Raw genomic sequence first — 20,513 nt, 5'->3', positions numbered from 1 at the left:
CACACACACACACACACACACACACTGCCTGGGTGTATCTCTAAATGCATATCTTTCAAGTTTTCAACATACTATCCATCTCTCTCTTTTTTGACCCTCCAGTCGCTCTTCCCTCTCCTCCCACGCTGCTTCTTATTATATTTGGGGAAAATGCGAGAGAAGATTTGATGAGTTCCCTAAACGACAGGCAGCTCTCATCCCTCTGTTAATTAGTCTGGTGTCTCAGTGTGGCTGCAGTGTGAGTGGGAATGGGATGTGGCAGAAAGGAGGAAGGACGTATTTGCTTCTTTTTTTTTAGTTTGTGCATGATATGTTCTCATCCGATGGCTGTGTGACTTGACGTGCACATCAGACATGGCTGTGATAGATAGTTAACTTTTCTGCTCTGGGTTCATGAATCCATCATGAATCATCCTGCACGTATTAAAGGATTGAAAACACAATACCAGCGGTAAAGCTCTAGAGACGGTCGATCCACCACTTAATATCTGGAATATCTCAAAAATTGGATGGATTGCTGTGAAAGAACACATATTCATGCTCCCCAGAGGATGAAGCCAGCAGTCTTTGGTGAGACTCTGACTTTTCTACCAGTGCACATACGTTCATGGTCGCTTCAGAATGAATTGTAATACCTTTGATTATCCTCTGACTTTTCCTCTCGCGTCATCATTAGATCAAAATCCAACCTGCAAAACGAATGACCTTCCCATCAGCCTTAGCTGTACTTTGTGCTGATTTAACACATTTTGCGATGCATACAGGCTAAGCTAACATGGGGAACAAGGTAAACATTATAGGCCGCCAGAGTATTTCAAGCCCGGCGTTGGGAATTGTGTATTTTTAAGTGTCTTCGCAACAAAGTTAGCCGCAGCAGCGGCTCAGGCTCTGAGTATTGGGGGAGGAATTAAAAAGACACTTCGCCGTCGGACCAGAAACCCGGATACTTGCTAAACATCATGCTAACGTTATCGGTGTGAGCATGTTAGCAAGCTGACGTTAGCATTTAGCTTTGAGCACCACTATGGTCCAATCCCAACATCCCCTCTGAGGCCGTCAGCCCTGGACTCTCGCTGGGTTAACCGACGTAACCTGGAACATGGTTGAGTGGGAGAGAATGCGAGGGCTTGAAATGGCATAAATACGTACGGGTCAGCACTTTGCTGCAACATATCACGTTACCTTGACAATGTAATATGTTATGTAAATTGTGGGGGGCTTTTATGTTTTTATGGCGTGGTTTGAATGTCTTCCAGGCTCTTGCCTTACGATATGAGAGGTAATCATTCAATCTATTTACTGTTTCTTTTTGTCAAAAGAACTTGAATAAGCCTCCAGGCTTCCCCTGATAATCCGGCGTTTAACCTCACAATGCTATGAATTGTGGGTTGTTCCCACAGGCAAAGTCTGCAGAAATTTCTCAGATCTTCAAATAACATGTTTTGTTCTTTTTATTATAATTTGCCCAACATCATGAATTTGCACATCGAAATGTTATAACATGAGAACAGAAAACGAGCATGTCATGGTGATGTGATACCATTAAAATGAACAATGAATCATATAGCACGGTCTCCACCCCTCTCTGTACTTACTGAAGCACAGCAGGCCTGTGTGGCTGCAGGTCAAAAGCCAAGCTCGAGTGAACTCGTGACGCTGCACATATGGTGCGATCCCGCTGATCTATAGGCTGCCACTCTATTTATTCTGATGGGGGATCTGGTGTGGGGACGATGGTGCAGGTTTACTGACCATACCTGGGCCTTTGCCCCTGCATGATTCAGTGTCCCCGCACAGCTGACTTTGATTAACGGAGGAGTCTTCGCAGCGTGCGGCCAGGATTTACGGCATCCCCGTTCGTCCCCGGATCCTGCCGACAGACAAAAAGGACCGGGGGAGACGGTAAAGCACGGGGAGATGGAGTGGAAACGTAGAGACATTGTAGAGGAGAGATGACAGGAGTGTGGAGTGGAACAACCTGGCAGCGTTCCCAGTGAAACATCCTGCACCCACACCTCCTGTAATGTACCGATAACATCCGCTCACCACAACTGTGTACATCTGTAAACAGTGTATGTTTGAGTGTGTTGAGTGGCCACGGGCGGTCACAGGAGAGATCATTATGTAATGGCTTCATGCTTCGTTGTGTCTCTCCTGGTGTGTGTGTGTGTGTGTGTGTGTGTGTGTGTGTGTGTGAGGTATTGATTAAGAAACAACCCCGACAGAGACCGTACCAATATATCTTAGGGTTGTCACGCCCCTTGTAATTGTATCAGTCCAGCTTTAACACCCATGGACGAGCTGGATTTGACAATATTTAGTTATCGTCTCTGTTTACTGTCTTTACATCATTTTATATGATTTTTACAGCATCATTAAATTAACATCCCATGCGGTGTTTTTTTTCTCAGACTCATCCTGCGTTCATTGATTCAGAAGACAGTTTCAGTCATTCAAATTTAAAAAAAATGTTTTAGTGCGGAAAAGACGAGTCTATTAAACGAGTAATGGACGAAACCTTTTAAACCAAAAATGTCGAAACGTTCCAGCTTAGAAAATGTGAGGAATTCCAGGTAAGAGCAGCTGAAAGACCTTAAACTCTGGAAACTTCGAATGAATATTTCATAGATTAAATAATGAATTCACGTATTAAAGACTTGCTTGATAGAATGAATTGATTGGAACAAAAATCATCAGTTGTAGCCCTGAATCATTTAACCATCAAACATGTGCTTCCTTCAGACATTTGTCTTTCATCCAGACCCACGTAAACATATGCGTAGACTAAGTCAGCCCCTGTGAACCCTGAAGGTATTCTCCACTCTGCTTTTTTAAACTCTTGTGTACAATCTGTCGAAACCCCCCCACCCCCCCGTACCCTCGTCTCGAGCCACATTTATATTCCTGACGACGACAAGCAGGCGGCCAAGGGGACCTTGATGTGCCCAGAACAAGTTTAACATTTGCCACCGCGTAAAGTGGCTTTGCAGCCTCGGCAAATGAGAGGCCTCAGACATTTGAAAATTGCCTGGCCACCCTTCCTGCACGTAAAAAGCTTTCTGTCAGAGGAGTCTCTCCCTCCGTCCCTCCCTCTCTCTCTCTCTCTCTCTCTCTCTCTCTCTCACCCTTTTACAGCCCCCCCCCTCCCCTTTCTCTTTTCTCAGTATCTTACTCTTTCTCCATATCCTCCTCTTTATCTTTATTCACATGTACAGGACGAGCTCATCCTTTCTGGCCACAGCGAGCGAGGTAATGTGTTTTACAGATAGCAATGGGGCGATCCTCCTCTTTTAGCAGGGCGCCCGGCTGCGCTGGCTTCTGGCTGGTGGGCGTTGCATGAATAGGGGAGACCTGGGTGGCTTTCAGCTGAAAAGTAATGGCTTTCTGTATAGTTCTGGGCAGCCCTGAAGCTCATTCCCACTCTGCACCATCAGGGTGCTCAGCAGTGTCACCCCCACTTTTGTGTTGTGGAGCTTGGTCAGCACTGTGCTGCATGGTATACACAGTCTCTCTCTCTCTCTCTCTCTCTCTCTCTCTCTCTCTCTCTCTCTCTCTCTCTCCCACCTTTGCCATTTGGACCACCGTGTTTATTTAAAATTGAAGAATTAAAGCATCTGAATACACACACATGTAGTCCACACCGCAAGCACTTAATAAATGCACCGCGTGTGGGTTTGGGTGTGCAACTGTGCATGCAGGCTGCGCAGCGAAACCCTTCACTGTAATTGACAGCACTTTTCAGCTCCGTGGCGATAACGCTGGAACAAGCACAGACTCATCCTTAGTCTTATCCCCTCTTCCCTCCTTCCTTTCATCCCTCCATCCCTCTTTGCCTCGCTCCTGATTAACTGCACCTTTTCATGTGAGCACGAGCAGCTCCTCAGTCGCGTACAGCCGAGCATATTAAAAATCATTTCTATAGCACCTTTCAATATAACAATTACCAAGTGCTTTGCATAAAATGAAATGCATCAATGGCCATGCAACAATGAGAGAATTATAATACAATAACAATAAAGTAGAGCCCAAATCCCGTGGGATAAAAGCACTCTAAGTTAGTACAAATTGTCTGCAAAAAGCTTTCCAGTGCGTCTTGAGTTGAGATGTATGCACAGATGTGTGCACTGATGGCTCTGTGTCATGTGCATGTGTGCGTGCTCAACGCTCACAGGAGCATCTGCCCATATCATTCACACTGTACGTTGCATATTCAGTTTTCCTAATATACGTAGTAGACTTCATTAAAACACCGGTACTGTTGGAAGTTCTCCTCCAACAGCTCCTCCTCTGACGTTCCCACACAAAGAAACTGCATCGTCGCTTATGCTTTTGATGTGTTTTTCTCCCGGGTCACATTTGTCTTTGATGTATCACAATTTTAATCATCGTCCATGGAAGTCTGCGAAGACAGGAGGTCGGGGTGGGTTGTTAAAAAACAACAACACAGGACTTTCACCCAGGAGAACGCTGTTTGTGTCTCGTTAACAACCAAACGTCCACGTTGATTTATTTTAATTTACACCTGCAAATTAAATAATGTAACAAATGTACTTATTTTAAGCCAAACCACACCTATGATGTTTTACGAACACTAACCAATTCGTTTTGTTGCCAAGTAATTGTGTTGCATTTTTCTTTTGTCAACTTAGAAAGTTAACCACGTGTGTAATCCGGGAGAACAAGCGTTGCGTACAATACAGTTCATTTGTATGGGAATGTCATTTAGTAGGACAAAATGCTATTTCCTGAACGTGCACTGTTGCGTGTGCATGTGTGTGATGGAATGACACTGTCTCTGGCTCACGCTGTGTGTTTGAGCCCGTATGGTGGGCTCTGACTCTGATGGCAATTTCCTCTCTTTTCTTTTCTCTTTTTGGGAGCCTCTCCATATTCCCCTCTCATTGGTTCTACCAGCTCCCATTCCCTTCCAAGCGTACATATAGAGCGTCGGGCCTTGCACAGCATCAGGGGAAATTTATGGCTGCTTAGGATTCAAGTCCCCCCCCCCCTCCATCACCCAGTCAGGCTTGGCAATTGAGTGGGGCTGAAATAAGCTTTGGCTTTTCTCCGTATCGTCTCTTTGCCTTTACTTCCTCTTTCTGTCAACATCCCACCACCTGTCTTCCTCTCACCGTCTCTCTCCGTCTCACATCTCTGGCCCCTCTTCATGCCTCCCTCTGTTTAGATTGTAATTGACTCATTTAGAGAGTTATCAGTGACTCATCTTTAACTGTCTCTTGCACAACATGTTGTGTTCTGGCCCACAGTACCCGGGTTTTTCCTTTTTTATAAACTGCTGGTGTCCTGCTGTTCCGTCCTCATACAGGTTTTATAAGCTGGAATATAGCCGCCCACTCATCCCTTGTTTTCATTTTAAGTGCTTTTTTATACTGCACAACAAAAAGAAGCCACCCAAGGACGATGCGTGCTGTAAGACAGGTGCGAACACAGAAGCGACCCTGTTAGTGCAGAAAAAGTGAACCGCGAAATCCATTTATGTGTAACACAGTGTGACAGGTTCTAAAACCTTAGTAATATGCTCCCGCTAAGGAAAACAGTCTTTTGTCACTCGAAGGGGTGGCCTCATTTCTCACTCTAAGGGACTTTTACACAGACATTGATGGGACTAACCCCCCCTGTGAAACCAGCACTATTGTGTGTAGGAAAAGTGTGTGTGTGTGTGTGTGTGCATGTGCTGCAGGAACAACAGCAGTGTGCGGTGATGGAGTGACAGACAGGCAGCCTGAGTGATTAATGAGCCCTCTTAATAATGTACCACGGTGAGGAAAGAGTGACGGGACAATTTGAGAGGAGCAAAGAAAAGGAGAGGGAAGAACAAACGCACAACGGATCGCGAGTCATCGCGAGTCATCGACACAGACGGCGGCAGATTGGCAGCTACATTTTCCCAAATACAGATAGAGAGAATGAGGTAAAAAGTGAGATTAAGATGAGATGACAGATCTGGTTGGACCAGATTTATCCCAGGCTGAGGGCTGGGCTCTGTAAAGGTGACTTTAAGTCGGTACATATTTTTAGCACATATCTGTCTGTCCGTAACCTTCTCACTGTCTGTCACCCAGTGGATCTGCCACATCTGCAGGATCTGTGACAGGCTGGAAAAGGGAACAGATCTGACTGGATGTTTGCTGGTATTACACACAGGAGTGCTCATGCTGAATTTCAGTCGGAGATCACTCAGGTGCAGCCGGGGGAGTTTATCTATAAAACAGCTTTTAAAGGTGTGAATTCAATGAAAATTGACTGTTGCTTGCTTGTTCTCGCATGACAATGAGATTGAGATTGGTTCCAAATTTCTGTCAAATTGCTGTTCAGGGTTTAGTGAACGTTAAAGCACATCCATACTGTGTGCATTCATGGGAAATGCATTCGGCAAACTGTGGATGTACAGGCTATTGTGTCACAGCAGCTGAATTTAGACTCATGCGTGGGTGTGTCTGACTCGAGTGAGCTGATGTCTTGAAAGGACACTCACAGCATGTGTCCTGTCCCATGCCATGAGACACACGCACAATGAAACTTTGTCCTAGAATTCTTCCCGTAGACCCTTCTCGTGCCGGCGTCATGATTACATCACAGTGTTAGCTGGAGGCAAAACGAAGAAAAGACTGCAGTCAAACACAAAAATAGTTTAGCTTAGCATCCTGCTAACCGCAGTCATCACGGCTGCTTCGTCACGCAGAACTAAACAATTAGAGAAATGGAGGGAAGATGTTGCTAATAGTTTAGCTTAGCCTCCTGCTAACCGCAGTCATCACGGCTGCTTCATCACGCCGAACTAAACAATTAGAGAAATGGAGGGAAAATGTTGCTAATAGTTTAGCTTAGCCTTCTGCTAACCGTAGTCATCACGGCTGCTTCATCACGCCGAACTAAACAATTAGAGAAATGGAGGGAAAATGTTGCTAATAGTTTAGCTTAGCCTCCTGCTAACCGCAGTCATCACGGCTGCTTCATCACGCCGAACTAAACAATTAGAGAAATGGAGGGAAAATGTTGCTAATAGTTTAGCTTAGCCTTCTGCTAACCGTAGTCATCACGGCTGCTTCGTCACGCAGAGGGCTAAACAATAAGAGCGATGGATAAAATATTTTGCTAATAGTTTAGCATTCTGCTAAGCGTAGCCACAGCCGTGAGCCTTTTAGTGTGGTTAGCAGAAGCTAAACTATTAGCAATATTTTTGTCTCCATCTCTAAAACACTGATATTGTAAGACTGTACTTTGCTCTGCTTATTCTACTGTTATACTTTTCCTGGTGCTTTGGTAAGAGGAGGCAAAAAAAAAAAAAAAACATTTAGTGTTCTGTTCAGTACAGTAAATGTAAGAGAAGGCCAAACAAAGCACCGGGAAATAAAGGAGAAGGAGCAATCAATAGCAGAGTAAGTGTGTTAGAGAGATGATGGGAGCAGAAAATAAAAGGGAGACATGTAATAGCATGGTCACAGTAAACTGGCCTTGGAGAGCACATGAGTAGCTGCTGTTGATGACCTGAAGAGAGAGAGACGATGACAGGGGAAGAAAAGGCAGATTCAGACTGACTAATACGATCATTAAGCTGGCACATCTAATTAGTTATACATGTTGATTCATGAAAGTTGCAGTTGCAATACCCAAAATGTAATTTCGCTTCATTTTTAATAAACCAGATTTTACTTTCTAGTGTGATATCAAGTCTGTTCTGCATCTCCTCACTAATTAGGGCTGCCCTATGAATTTGATAATGTGAATCATTTGTCAGAGCCCCCCCCCCCCCACATTCTGTTCCCCACCACAAAGCAATACAACAGATGTAACTTACAAATGTAGTCTTGTCCTAAAATAAGCTTAAAGCAATTCTACAGAAGCTTTGTACAAGCAAACTATTCAAACAGTTTCCCCATACGTACCCGTATTTAGGCTCTGAAGTGCGAAGACTGTTACCGGATACCCTTAAAGGGTCGATGTTTAACCCTTTGTGCAACCACGTACACTACAAACTACTACCTACCTTCCAATTTCTGTCCAATTGTAGATGCCTTCTAAAGTGCTGACCAGCATTTCTTTATTTATTTCAAAATGTACTCAAAAAGCAAATGAACAAATCACACTATTAAAGTGAACCAGTTGTAGTTGTTTATGTAGTGCATTAAAAGGACTGAATGATTTGTTAAACTATGTGACTTTTATCGGTCACAAACAACGTGAGACCACACTCCAAATGCCCAGAGACTCATAAATAAGCTTCCACTGAGCTGCGGCACAGCAGAGGTGTTTGCTATGAGGCCAGTGTGTTTGTCCTTGGCTGTACCTTTGAGGTTTGAGTCCAACGCTGCTGTAACCGACACCGGCTATCTGTCCAGCATCTCCACTGACCCCCCCCCCCCCCAGCCCTCCTCAGGCCCCCAGAGACACTACATTCATTATTTACACACACATGGTTTCTCAGGCCCCACGGCAGGGGCTGACCTCCCTCATTTGGCCTCAGTCACCAGACACACAACATATTAGAGTCAAATATACGTAAATAAACGCACCGATTTTAAATGTGTGACATCTTCTGCCTGTTTGCTTGCTCTTGGCTGCTGTCAGCACTCAGACAGCTACGCAGATAAAACTGAACTCGCTTCCCTTGAAGAATTAAAGGGAAAACCATGCGTGTGTGTGTTTGTACGACTTGAACAAAATTCCCCAGTTACCTCCCAAAAAGACCCCAAATCTGTCCACATAATGCAGACATACCATACACATCAACCTGTTCCTGTCAACCTGGGCTCTCAAATAGATATTTTTCTATATTTATTGTGACAGCGTCGACGCCGCTTTGATATTTCTTCTGCTCGGCAGAGTTTTCAGCGTGCCGTGTGCAGCAAGGGAACGCAGAGGTCCATCAAGTTGGATTTGGCTCTTTTGCTGTTTCTGTTGTTAAAATGCATTAGTATCTTTCTCTGTTGTGCCGTGTTTTTTTTTGCCCCCCCCCCCCCCCCCCCAAAAAAAATCTATTGTTATTCTGCACACAGCTGAGTACGCTCCGTTAATCCCACGCCGCATTTCAACAAACAAGCTTTTATTTACAAAGTAAACTGAATAAAGATTTCTCTTTTTCCACAGATTTTCTCTCACACTTTGAAGGAAACAGCTCTTATCCAAAGTCCAACCTTTATAACGACATTCAACATTTTATTCAAGAACATTTAAACGATTTTTTCACCTGGATAACTGTGACGTCGGTGCTTCGGTGTATAGCGCTGCTGACTTCCGTGTTAGTGTAGATTTCAGTCCGAAGACATGCGAGCCAGGTGGTTTTTCAGAGCAGAGGTATGAACTGAGCATCTGCGTTTATAAAACACACTGGGAAAGTTGCCAGCCTACCACTGCACTGCCTTCTGCCCAGTGCATGCTGGGATTGGTTTAACCACCCTGTGACCCTGAATAGAAATAAAAGGGTAAAGACAATAAATGAATGAGACCTTTTTTTAATATCATTAGGGGCAATACTTGTGTGAAGTGTAAAGATTATGTCTTTGTCATACTTGAAAAAGATGAAACGCCACGGTCACATTAAGCGAAGTTTATTTGTATAGCCGTTAAAAGCCTTTAATCACAGCTGGTCTCAAAGTGCTCCAGAAGACTTCATCACCCCCACATTATGAAACATTAAATGAGAATGAAGAATGAATTGATTGCCCTCTATCCTAAGGCCCTCGCTGTGTGAAAAAGAAGAAAAAAAAAATCCTATGAAAAGGAAATTGCAACCGGTGACTCATCCGAGCATGCAGTGTGTATTAGAAGAGCCTCACAAGGGCAATGTGTTGCTTTGGGTTTGTTCCTCTGTGCACTCACCCCCCCCCCACCCCCCCCCCCCCCTCTCTCTCCCTCTCCTCATCTGTGTCTCCAGGTGCAGCAGGATGCAGGGCGTCCTGCCTGTGTGTGGACTGCAGCCCCTGCTGGCCCTCCTTCTGCTCCAGACCGCGGGCTGTGGTGAGTCTTCATTAAACTCTGGGCGGTCCCCGTCTCCCGACCCTCTGTGCATGCAAAATGTAAAAAAAACACGTAAAATGTAATATGTTGTGAGTTCACACTGCGAGGTGTGTGGATTTTGAGAAATGCCCGGGTTCATACTGCATTAGCAAGAATTTGAGTCATGAGCTTACTGCACATGCTCAACTGCCCCACAATGCATTGCGTCTCGGGGCCTTGAGACCATCTGTTAGTCTTGTGAGATTTTGAGCCAGGATAAAGGTTTTAATGTGTCATTTCATTAAGTTAAAACCAGTCTGCTTGGTAAAATACATAGACTGTATATGAGAAGTGGATGTAGTCATCGTGACATCACCCATTGGGTTGTGAATTGCGGTTTTGAAGCTTCGAGTTCGAGCCATCTTTGTTTTTTGCAACCAGGGAACGGAAGTGACCATATTTGGACAGCAGAGGAGTACGGCTCTGGTATTAGTAGCGACCTGTCAATCATAAGGTAGCCCCGCCCTAAAGCATCCCCTGCTTTATGGTCTAGTTGACTCTAAATGGACCATAAGTTACTAAATGAACATCATGCTGTATTGAAGAAGACTTGAAACTAGAGATTGAGACCATAAACTCATGTTTACAATGTTTACTGAGGTAATAAATCAAGAGAGAAGTAGAGTCATTTTCTCATAGACTTCTATACAACCAGAGGAGCCGCCCCCTGATGGCCACGAGAGAGAATGTTTAAGGCACTTCCACCTTGGCTTCACTTTTCAGAACGGGAGGTTAACGCCTGAATAAATCGTTCATTTAGTAGTCCGTATGCAATACATACTGAATGAGTATATAGTATGCAGTACATTAATATGCTGCATACTATACAGCCATGTACAGCCTCTCTCATTCCTTTTACCGGTAGAAATGGAGCCTATGAATACTTCATGGTCTTGTTACCTCTGATATATCAGATTCTTTGTGCACTCAATCTGCCACATGATTCATAGTTATCATTAATACTCGTGAAAATAAAAAATACATCATATATTTGATAGACTACTTGCGCAACCATCCTGCAAAACCGAGCGTTGATTTTCAGAATACTCCTCCATAAGTCGACACTGTGAGTTTGGATCCAGCTCCTGTCACCACACCAACTTCCATGTACAGGATGTGATAAATGATGTCCCCGGTGCAATTATAGGGGGATGAATACATCTGCTTAAAAACCTGGTTGTAGAGCACGGAGGGAAGCAGGGGGACTGGGGGAGAGCCAGAATGATGTGTGATACAGATAATCCAGCATGTCCTTCCAGTCAAAGATAAACAAAACCCACATCACCTCCAACGCCAAATAGCATATAATCACACAATTTTAAACTCTCAGCCAAGAACCTTTCAAGAATGAAACCATTAGCATAGGATTTTGTAAAAGCGTAGCTCAAATGGCTCAAACTATTATATTTTCTGTTCGGTCCTCGGGGGTGAAAACCTCTCCAGCACGTCTAGTATGAAGAACGTGTTGGAGAACCAGATTTCTGCGCCGTCTCTTGACTTGAAAATCCAGCTTGTGATGCGATGCTTTGACCAATCACAGGTCATCTCAGAGACGGGACGTTCCTATTGGCTTCTTATGGATCGTATGATGCCCAAAATAAACCTGCCTCCCCCAGCTTTAAGTAAAGTAGACAGCTGCAAATAAGCCACTTCTGTAAGCTTCCCTCATGCCTGCTTCTGGTTTGTTCACTGGCAAAATCACAACTCACACTGGTCAACACCGCGTGGACACAAAGGGGCATTCATGAGCGAGTGACAGCCAGGTTAGCAAAATGAATGTCCCGCCTACCCACGAATGAACGGTCCCGATATGTGATGGTTGAGGTGTTGTGAGGATGACTCGTTACATCTCCTCTGTCGCGTTGACATCTCCTTGGTCTGTCGGTCGGTCCATTCCTTCCCGTGTCTCGTGTGTTGGTATCTTGAGCGCTTGGCAGACCTTCACAGCTCAGCTACCAGCTCACTTATTTCTCCCGTTTCATCTGCTCATGATTTACAAAAACAGCACTCCAGAGACGGGGCGCGAGGATGAGATGTAAAGAAGAAAAACAAATCTGGGATGTCAAAAAGCTCACAGTAATCCTCTTAGCCATTTCTAAGAGAAGGAAAGATCATTTTGATATTTTGTTAAATCTCCGAGATTTTTATTTCTAATATACGTTTGCAGAGCTCATTAAAAATTAGCTTCTACTCGGCTGCAAAGCTGGAAGTTTGGGATCTTAATCCTCTCATTATGAGTCAGCAGGTCTCACAAACTCTTGCGAGAGAGACTTGACGTTTTGCATCTGTTTGGATGATAATTTGACTGAATTTTTTAAACCGCTCGACTGAGCTGAGGGAAGGACAGCGTGAGAGGGAAACATAAAGCGGGGTTTTAAGAAAAGAGAGAAACGGAGGCTTCGGTGTCATAGTGCGAAACTCTGAGTCATTTATCTATCTGTACGTCTGTTCTGGTCGCTCAACATCCTCCCTGTTTGGCAGTTTTATTTGTCTGTTCTGCAGAGCCGTGCAGGAGAGAGGATGCAATACAAGCATTCACATCCTTCTTCGGCCTCTCTACACTCTCCTCGTACTGCCCTGCTGTGTAGTTCTTTTGTATCTGCATGTGTTTGTATGTACAGACCTCATGCCCCCTCAGTGCTCTCAGTGACCTCCCTGACCGCCTGCTCCTCGCTCTAACGTATTGTTTCTGCCTTCTGTGGAGGTAACAAAAAATAAAAAATAGAAAAGTCAAAGCACCTGGCACGGGGTCCTTTCTGTGACTCGGGGCTCAGATTCGCCAGCCGAGAGATGATGAAAATGGAGCCAACTCCTCCGTGTGCGTATGTGTTTGCGCGGAAACCCTCAGGTTACGTCTGCCAGGTAGTTTATGCAGCCAACTCGCAGAGCAGCTCGCACTCTGGCCCACACACGCACACACACACACACACACACACACACACACACACACACACACACAGATTATCTCTGAGGAGCCCGATAACACACTCTGCTCTGGAGGAGTTTAGTTTTTTGAGGGCATTACCGTCTCCTGTTCTCGATGTCTTTTCCCTCCGTTCCCGCATTTTGTGTTAGCTTTTTCGGCTGAGTGACTCTGGAAACAGTCGATGGGAGGTGGAGGACCACAGGGAGGGCTGGCACTAAAGCTCACCCCGTGACACACTGCTTGACAGCCCAGAGATTGGAAAGAGAGGTGGGATGTGGGGGGGGGGACAGATTAGGGGTGAGCTTTTTGCACGTGTGTGTGTGTGTGTGTGTGTGTGTGTGTGTGTGTGTGTCTGTGTGTGTGTTGATGATAGCGTGAGCATGCCTGCACTTTTGTGTACAAGCGCTCGTGTACGTGTGTTTGTGAATTTGAAGATGTTGGCTGCGTGCCGTGCGAGATAAACGTACCATTATGCTTCAGAGGGCGCAAAATGAGTCACGGCAGCAGCCTGCGGGGAGTTCCTGTGAAGCCTGACATGGCCTGGTAGGAGTCAGCTCAGACTGCAGGGACATGGTTCATATTCGTCACACAGAGGAGACTAGAGAGGAGGAGACTAGAGAGGAGGAGACTAGAGGAGGCAGTCACAAAGGGATGGTTGCAGCGTAGGCCTGTCACAACGATTACGTGACGGGCTGATCGTACGCGATACTGACATGATCTTGATAACTTTTACATTTTTGACTTATCATACAATACCTAGACCTGATTATTTATACATCAATCAAACATTTACCGCAGGTTACATATATTATTATTATATCCACATTCACAGTCCTTCACATTAACGTTATCTGAAAGGTCAACTCCGTCTGTGCTTTTTTTCCTGCCACCTCAGCAGAAAGCAGTGAAGTAGGTCACCACAGAAAGCTAATCAACAATGTTGGGACTAATGTGAACGCTAGCATTAGCTGCGTCAATGTTAGCTGTGCTAAGTTTGGAAAGTTTGAAATAAAGGGTTATTTCAGGGTTTTTAGAAGTGTGTTTGTATGGAAAAACTCTTATGGAAGGGCTCAGGAGAATAGCATTTTGACTCTCAAACATACATACTTAAGGAACACCACGGGGAAGCTACTGAATATCTAATGGAGCTGCCCTTTCATGCTTAGTTCTGCAGGGGCAGGCAGGTCATTATGTGAGACGTTTCATGACAGTTTTCAAAGGCTACTAGCGTGAGACAAAGCCTGAGAGCAAGAACGACGAGAAAAGAGAGGACTGTATGGAGAGGAGGAGTAGAGCACAAGAGAAAGAGGAGGGAGCCGCAGAGGGTTGGGAGGGATGTTTCGGGGAGAATGTCAGCGAGGAGACATCATTTCCAAACCCTGCGTGATGTCCGCCCCGCAGACCTGCTGTGTTTAGACGGGCAACGTGGACAAATATAGACAAACACACACACAGGGAACTTCAGTGAGGAGTGTGTTGTGTACAATGTCTTCATTGGAGAGTGTGTGTATCTTTGCATATTTGACTGTGTGTGTGTGTGTGTGTGTGCTGCAGTGAAACACAGACCAGTGATGAAACACAGTGGAGAAACAAGGAGGAAACCATCGCCTCCTCATTACATTATACAGTACATAACCTCCGATGTGCTCTTTGAAGAGGCCACCCTCAAAGCACACAGTTAAATGTGTGTGTGTGTGTGTTTCCTGCCCTGATCAGAAGCTCCTTCCTTTTTTTTCCCCATACGTGGTGCCTCTGTTGCCATGGTTATCCTGTCTTGGGGCTCGGTGGGGGCAGTCTCAGCATCCTTCCCGTCTTCCCAAACGATAACGTATCGGTTTGTAGGAGCCGCCGCCACTTTCGTCGTGTTACTTCTCTCCGTGTCGCTCGTTTTCTCCGTTTGTGTCTCTGTGCGTCATCCAAGGTCTTGTTAAAAGGATGAATTTCTCCGCATCCCGCATCAGAAACAATAAAGACGAACGAGCAGTTTTGTCAGACCGTCCGATCGCACACAAACAAACCCACACTCGCTGCCGCTTTCCTTGAGATGTTTTATTCATATCAGAAGGCAGAAAGGATTCAACTTCTTCCCACTCGTCCCAAAAAGTTTGTTCTGTGTTTATATTTCAACAGGAACCATCTTTGGTTTGTAATATTCCCTTTAGGTGATAGAATGAGATCATCTTACCCGTGTATCTAAATTGCTAAGTACAGTAGTGTGAATGTAAATCTTGTTTTTGAGTTGAAGCCAGAATCATTTCTTAGAAAGAAGCTGATATTTGACTTTACATTCATGGGAATGTTTCTGGAAAGCAGTGGTAACTAAGAAACCTCTGTTTCATTCTACTTTATACTTCAACTCCACCACATTTTTCCCGATACAGTAGGTGTCTCCAGGACCACGTTGATGACACACACAGACTCACAATGTGAAAACAACACCATGGTAATAATATAATATAACTCTGACTCATACGGCGGTTAGCGCCCGTTTCCCCACGTAAAACACGGTTCTGTCTGCGCTGTTGCTGTTGTTTGCGCTGTTAGCACCATTAGCTGCTAGCCGTCGGCTCAGCCATCACCATGTTGACAGACGTGTGTAGGAGGAGCACCTTCAATCATAGACTCGCTCTGAATTCCGTATAAAGCTCCGTGAAATTGGGAAAGCAACACTTTTAACTATCTAACAGCGTATTTGTTTACTGTAGTTTTACTACTTTTACTGAAGTGAAGGAGGAGTACGAAGCAAACAAACTTTGTCCCTGTTTTCTCTCTACTCACTCACATAGTTCTTTCCAGGAGACGTTCTAGGAAGTTATAAAGCAACTATTGACCTGTAAAAGCATTGCCATTGAGTCCACATTCTCCTGCATTAAACCACATCCATCACGCTCCAGATTAAAACCAAGAGAACAACAAAAGCAGTCCAGTTGTTTGTGTGGCATCAGCTGTCATTTCATAACACAGTGATCAACCAATAGCGGCGCGCCTCTGTCAGACAGCTCATCCGTCATGATTTGTGACACACACACACACACACAGTTCTGCACACACACACACACATAATCAGCTGACACGCAGGCAGCAGGAGTGGTGCGGTGACGACGACAGCAGAGGATGCACTCCATCAGTCCCGGTAGCTCTTGACTGACGGGTCTGATGTGGACAAGTCGGAGAGAAAAGGGGCTTTTATCATCGGAAAACCCGGTGCACGCTCCTCGGAATAAAAAGAATGAGGAAGAGAGGGAGGGAACGAGAAATGATGTTTGCACTTGTGTTCTATTACAGTGAGAATGCCATTACCGCCCACCCCGTGTCGGTGTGCAGCTCTGTGCCAGCACCATAAAGGCTCTCCAACGGTGTTTAGTCATTTCGAGAGCGTGAAGACGGATAGGCCGACAGGTGACGAGCACACAGACGCCGCCGTGGACCTCCGGGAAAAAGAAAATCCGAGCTCTGTGTGCGGAGACGTTGGAAGTGGAGCTTCCAGGAGGAACACGCTGCCCTTCTCCACACAAAGACACAGGACGAGGTCAATGAAAGATCGCCCGTTAACATTTAACAAAGTCCGGACTAGTCAATGAGTTTAACTTAGCACACAGTCTTTACTTCTGCACCATTTAGTATTGACATCCAGCTTCATTAGTCCTTCTCCTTTTTATCAGCCTTGTTTAGAGAAAAGGGTGACAAAGAGCAATATGGAACACAGATAGATATCGAACAAAGGAAAGCTTCTCGGGGGTTAAGCTTGTGATAACATTTCCATCTAAATGCAGATTTGATATAGCAGTGGCATCGGGGCCCCTCGCTAGTTTACATTCATGACCACAAAGGATGAGAACAATGTGTTGTTTTTTTCCTTCTATTTATTATTTTCACCTGCTCTCCTTCACGCTGTAATTTAGGCTTTTCAAGACGGGATCTGCAATTGATTTAATTTTATTTTGTGTTGCAGCAAATTGCAGCACCGGCAGGGAAACAAAGATAAACATTTGTCCAAATAAAGTGGACAGAAAGAGTGAAGGGATTGTGTTGATTGTGATTGTGAAGCTTGGTTGGCTTCATTTGTGGCACTGTCTCGCCATTGGCAACATAAGTAGCTTAATGTCACCCAAATGGTGCTTATCCAGGTGGAACCTGGCAAGGAACTGGCAAGCAGATTAAACAATATTGATGCCTCTTAGAATACATTTGCCTGTTTTTGTTTCTAGCAAGCTCTCGGCAAGGTGGTTCAGAAATTGCAGTTTGATTGTCTTCTGGGACCGCACATTACTCCGTGTGTGTTTGTTTGTTTGTGTGTGTGTGTGTGTGTGTGTGTGTGTGTGTGTGTGCTTGAAGGGAAGAGGCCCACACGCGAGAGTGTGTGGTAAACAAAGATGAGTGCCACATCCTCGAGGGGGATCGAGCAAAGAGAGTGACAGCAGGGAGTGGAAGCTGAAAGCCTCCTATGAAGGATGTGTTCTCTGAGTGAGTTTGTGTCTGTGTGAGAACGAATGTGACGCTATGTCAGTCCACCTCCCGCTGAATCACAAAAAGTGCATCTCTACTTTTCCCATCACACCCTCTTGACTCCTTTTTCCACATCACATCACTCCAACTTGCCCGATGCACATACCTCCAGCTTTTTACATTTTTATTTATCATGTATTTCTCCTCGCGGCCGCCGCTCACTATCTAGCACTCCGTTATGCCGGAGTGAATTGTGCTTGTTCATCTCTTCCGTAGCTTCTGTTTTTCCCCCTCTGTCAGTGTGAAAAGAACATTGCTGCTTCTAGCAAGTAAGACAAATTCAAACAGTGAATCTATTTTCCTCTACACCCACTCCTACTGCGCAGTTTGTGGACCACAAACTGTAAAAAGCCGCTTTGATCGACAAATGTAAATCACAACATTGGCATTTTAACCGGCAGTCGCTGAAGCTTTTGGAGTGCTTTCGTTAATAAAACGGTACATTTGAGTACCTGTACCATTATTGGACTTGCATCTACTCTGTGAAAAAATGCTAGGTTACGTAATATCAAAAGAAATAATGATTCTTTGCGAAGCGTAGTTCAACATTTATCATGGGAGTGAAACACAGAGACCCGAATTCTCTCCGCGACCAACTAATCCTGCGGAAAACAGCCAGTACGTGGCTTCCTCAGGTCGTGTTCCTGTGAATTCTCTCTGCAGCCGTCAGAGCATTGTTGTGTTTTACCTGCTTGTAAAACTAACCGCCATTTAAAACCATTCATCCCCTCTGCTATCCGACTTTTAGATGCTCCAAAGGTTTATTTTACCGACATTATTTATAGACTTTATTCCACATTTTAGCTCCTCTGTGTGTTTGTTGGCTTGTATGTGGTTTTTGTTTGTTACTGTGTGTCTCTGTGTACAAGCTGCTCGTAACTAATTGACCATTGGTGGGATTAATGAAGTTGTCTTGAATTTGAAGTTTGGGAAATTAGCTAATTTGTTTTCTTGAGAAAATTGATACCCCTCTCGTGTTTGTATGATACACAGAGTGGTGCAGGGATGACATGTTTTTGTCGGCCAATCTGAAAGTTAGCATCGACCTCAACATTTACTGACGTATTTCCTATCGTAGAACAAAACATCAAAGTCTCTAAAGCTTGTGTTAACCACACACCACATTTGATGCATCTCACATAAAACGACATTGACTTCGACACAAGGGAAGCGGAAGTGCAAAAAGTGCATTTCCTGGTTTTAGGACTCATTCCTGCAGCGCTCTATATGAAGCTACAGCGGGGAGCCATCTTAGCTTAGCATAATGAATGAAGAGTGAATCGTGCCTTGTCACCTGGCTCCTGAATTTTGTGTTTTCCTCCACATAAATAAAATTATTTCCACCATAAATTGATGCAGAGACATTCACCAGAGTGCAGGAAGCGTTTGACGCTCGGAAACGAAAGCTACGCCCTGGAGACAAAGCCCTGCTTCCTGAATGTAACCTCATGTGTAATGGACAGATATGGAAGTGATATCAATCTTCTCGTTTAACTTTCCACCTGAATAAACGCGTTTCACAAATTGTTGAACTATTCCTTAAAGATGATGGTTTGCGGCCCACACTGTTTTACTTGTTTATTCTGCACCTCCCCTGCTCGTCTCATCTCATCCCTCCGCCTGTGTAAGCCCCATGCATTTCATTTCGCAGGTCGCCTCGCTCCACGGGCTCAACTCGAAACGAGAGGCCATTTTCAGAGCACAAATCCTGTTTTGATGCCGCCATGCAGAGCACCACAGATCAGTCGGTGAGGGGAGTTAGACAAGCAGCACTTGTCTAAGACGATGTCGCTGGGAGAAGAGAGGAAGAAGTGGGTATTTATGTGTGTTCATGCGCCGGCGGGGAGGAGGAAATGTGATGGGAGGGCTGATGTTAAGCTATCAGGGTGGAGGCTCTCAGCCTCTTAGCTTGAGCAACTGCAACAGTGTAATGGCTGCTGGAATGAGCAATGACAGCAATCCACGAGTCTGCTATTTGTGTGTGCTCAAAGTCACATTAACCATCCAGTAAGGAATGAAAAATGATGGCTTCAAAGATGCCTGTGTGTGTGTGTGTGTGTGTGTGTGTGTGTGTGTGTGTGTGTGTGTGTGTGTGTGTGTGTGTGTGTGTGTGTGTGTGTGTGTGTGTGTGTAGGGTCTGCATACGGTGCTCCATGAATGACAGATGAGATGTTTTTACTTGTGAGAGCATTCAAGTGCACACACACACACACACACACACACACACACACACACACACACACACACACACTCACACATAAACACATACCCTTACACAGTACATACACTGTTGGCAAAGCTAAATTGCAGGACCAGCACATGCACTTCCTCCTCTCTAGATGAAAAACAATCACGCTTACCCCACCAGCAACGGCACACAAACAGCAATATTCCATACACACCAAGCATACAGCAACGCTAGTGTGCTCACGGTGAATATTGAAGAATAAAGTAATATCGCTGATCCGTATACGAATAACACACCAAACAATTCTGCATAATAACTCCCAATAACCTGGTTCCAAGTTCTTGACAGCCTCATGTATATCTATTTTCAAATAATCCAATTTCAGCTCCTCAAACGGAGGAATATACCAGAGCTGAACTGTCACACCACTTTCTCATGTGCGCACGCAAGTTCCTTCATCAACTGAAACGACCTTCACCTCTGACATCTGAGCACCCGCTGCCTCTCCTCCCTTTGGGGCAACGGCATTAGCATTAGTCGTGCTAGCGACTAATGCTAATCGTTCCGTGTTACTTGACTTGAAGGCGCATCAATATAACTTTGGAGTACTCGTTCCTTCAATTGTCTCCTTTTTTTTTTTCATTCAGATAATTTCGGCCGTTCAGACACGCTGCTTTATTATTCTCACGTTGCATTTGTTTTTTCTCAAGCGATCGAACGTGGTGTCAGTAGGCCAGACTACTATTGGCTCGTGATAGCTGGGGGTGGGAGGCGGGATAGGGAGGCGTGTGCAGCTATTGACGCATTCCTCAGCACTTCTTTGTGCTTACAGAATGTTTAGCCTGGCGAGACTCCAGCTCCTGCTATTGGTTACTC

The sequence above is a fragment of the Anarhichas minor genome, unplaced genomic scaffold (genome assembly GCF_050575085.1).
Source record: "Anarhichas minor isolate MPS153535 unplaced genomic scaffold, ASM5057508v1 ptg000010l, whole genome shotgun sequence".
Classification (NCBI taxonomy): domain Eukaryota; kingdom Metazoa; phylum Chordata; class Actinopteri; order Perciformes; family Anarhichadidae; genus Anarhichas; species Anarhichas minor.
This window is presented reverse-complemented; position numbering follows the sequence as displayed.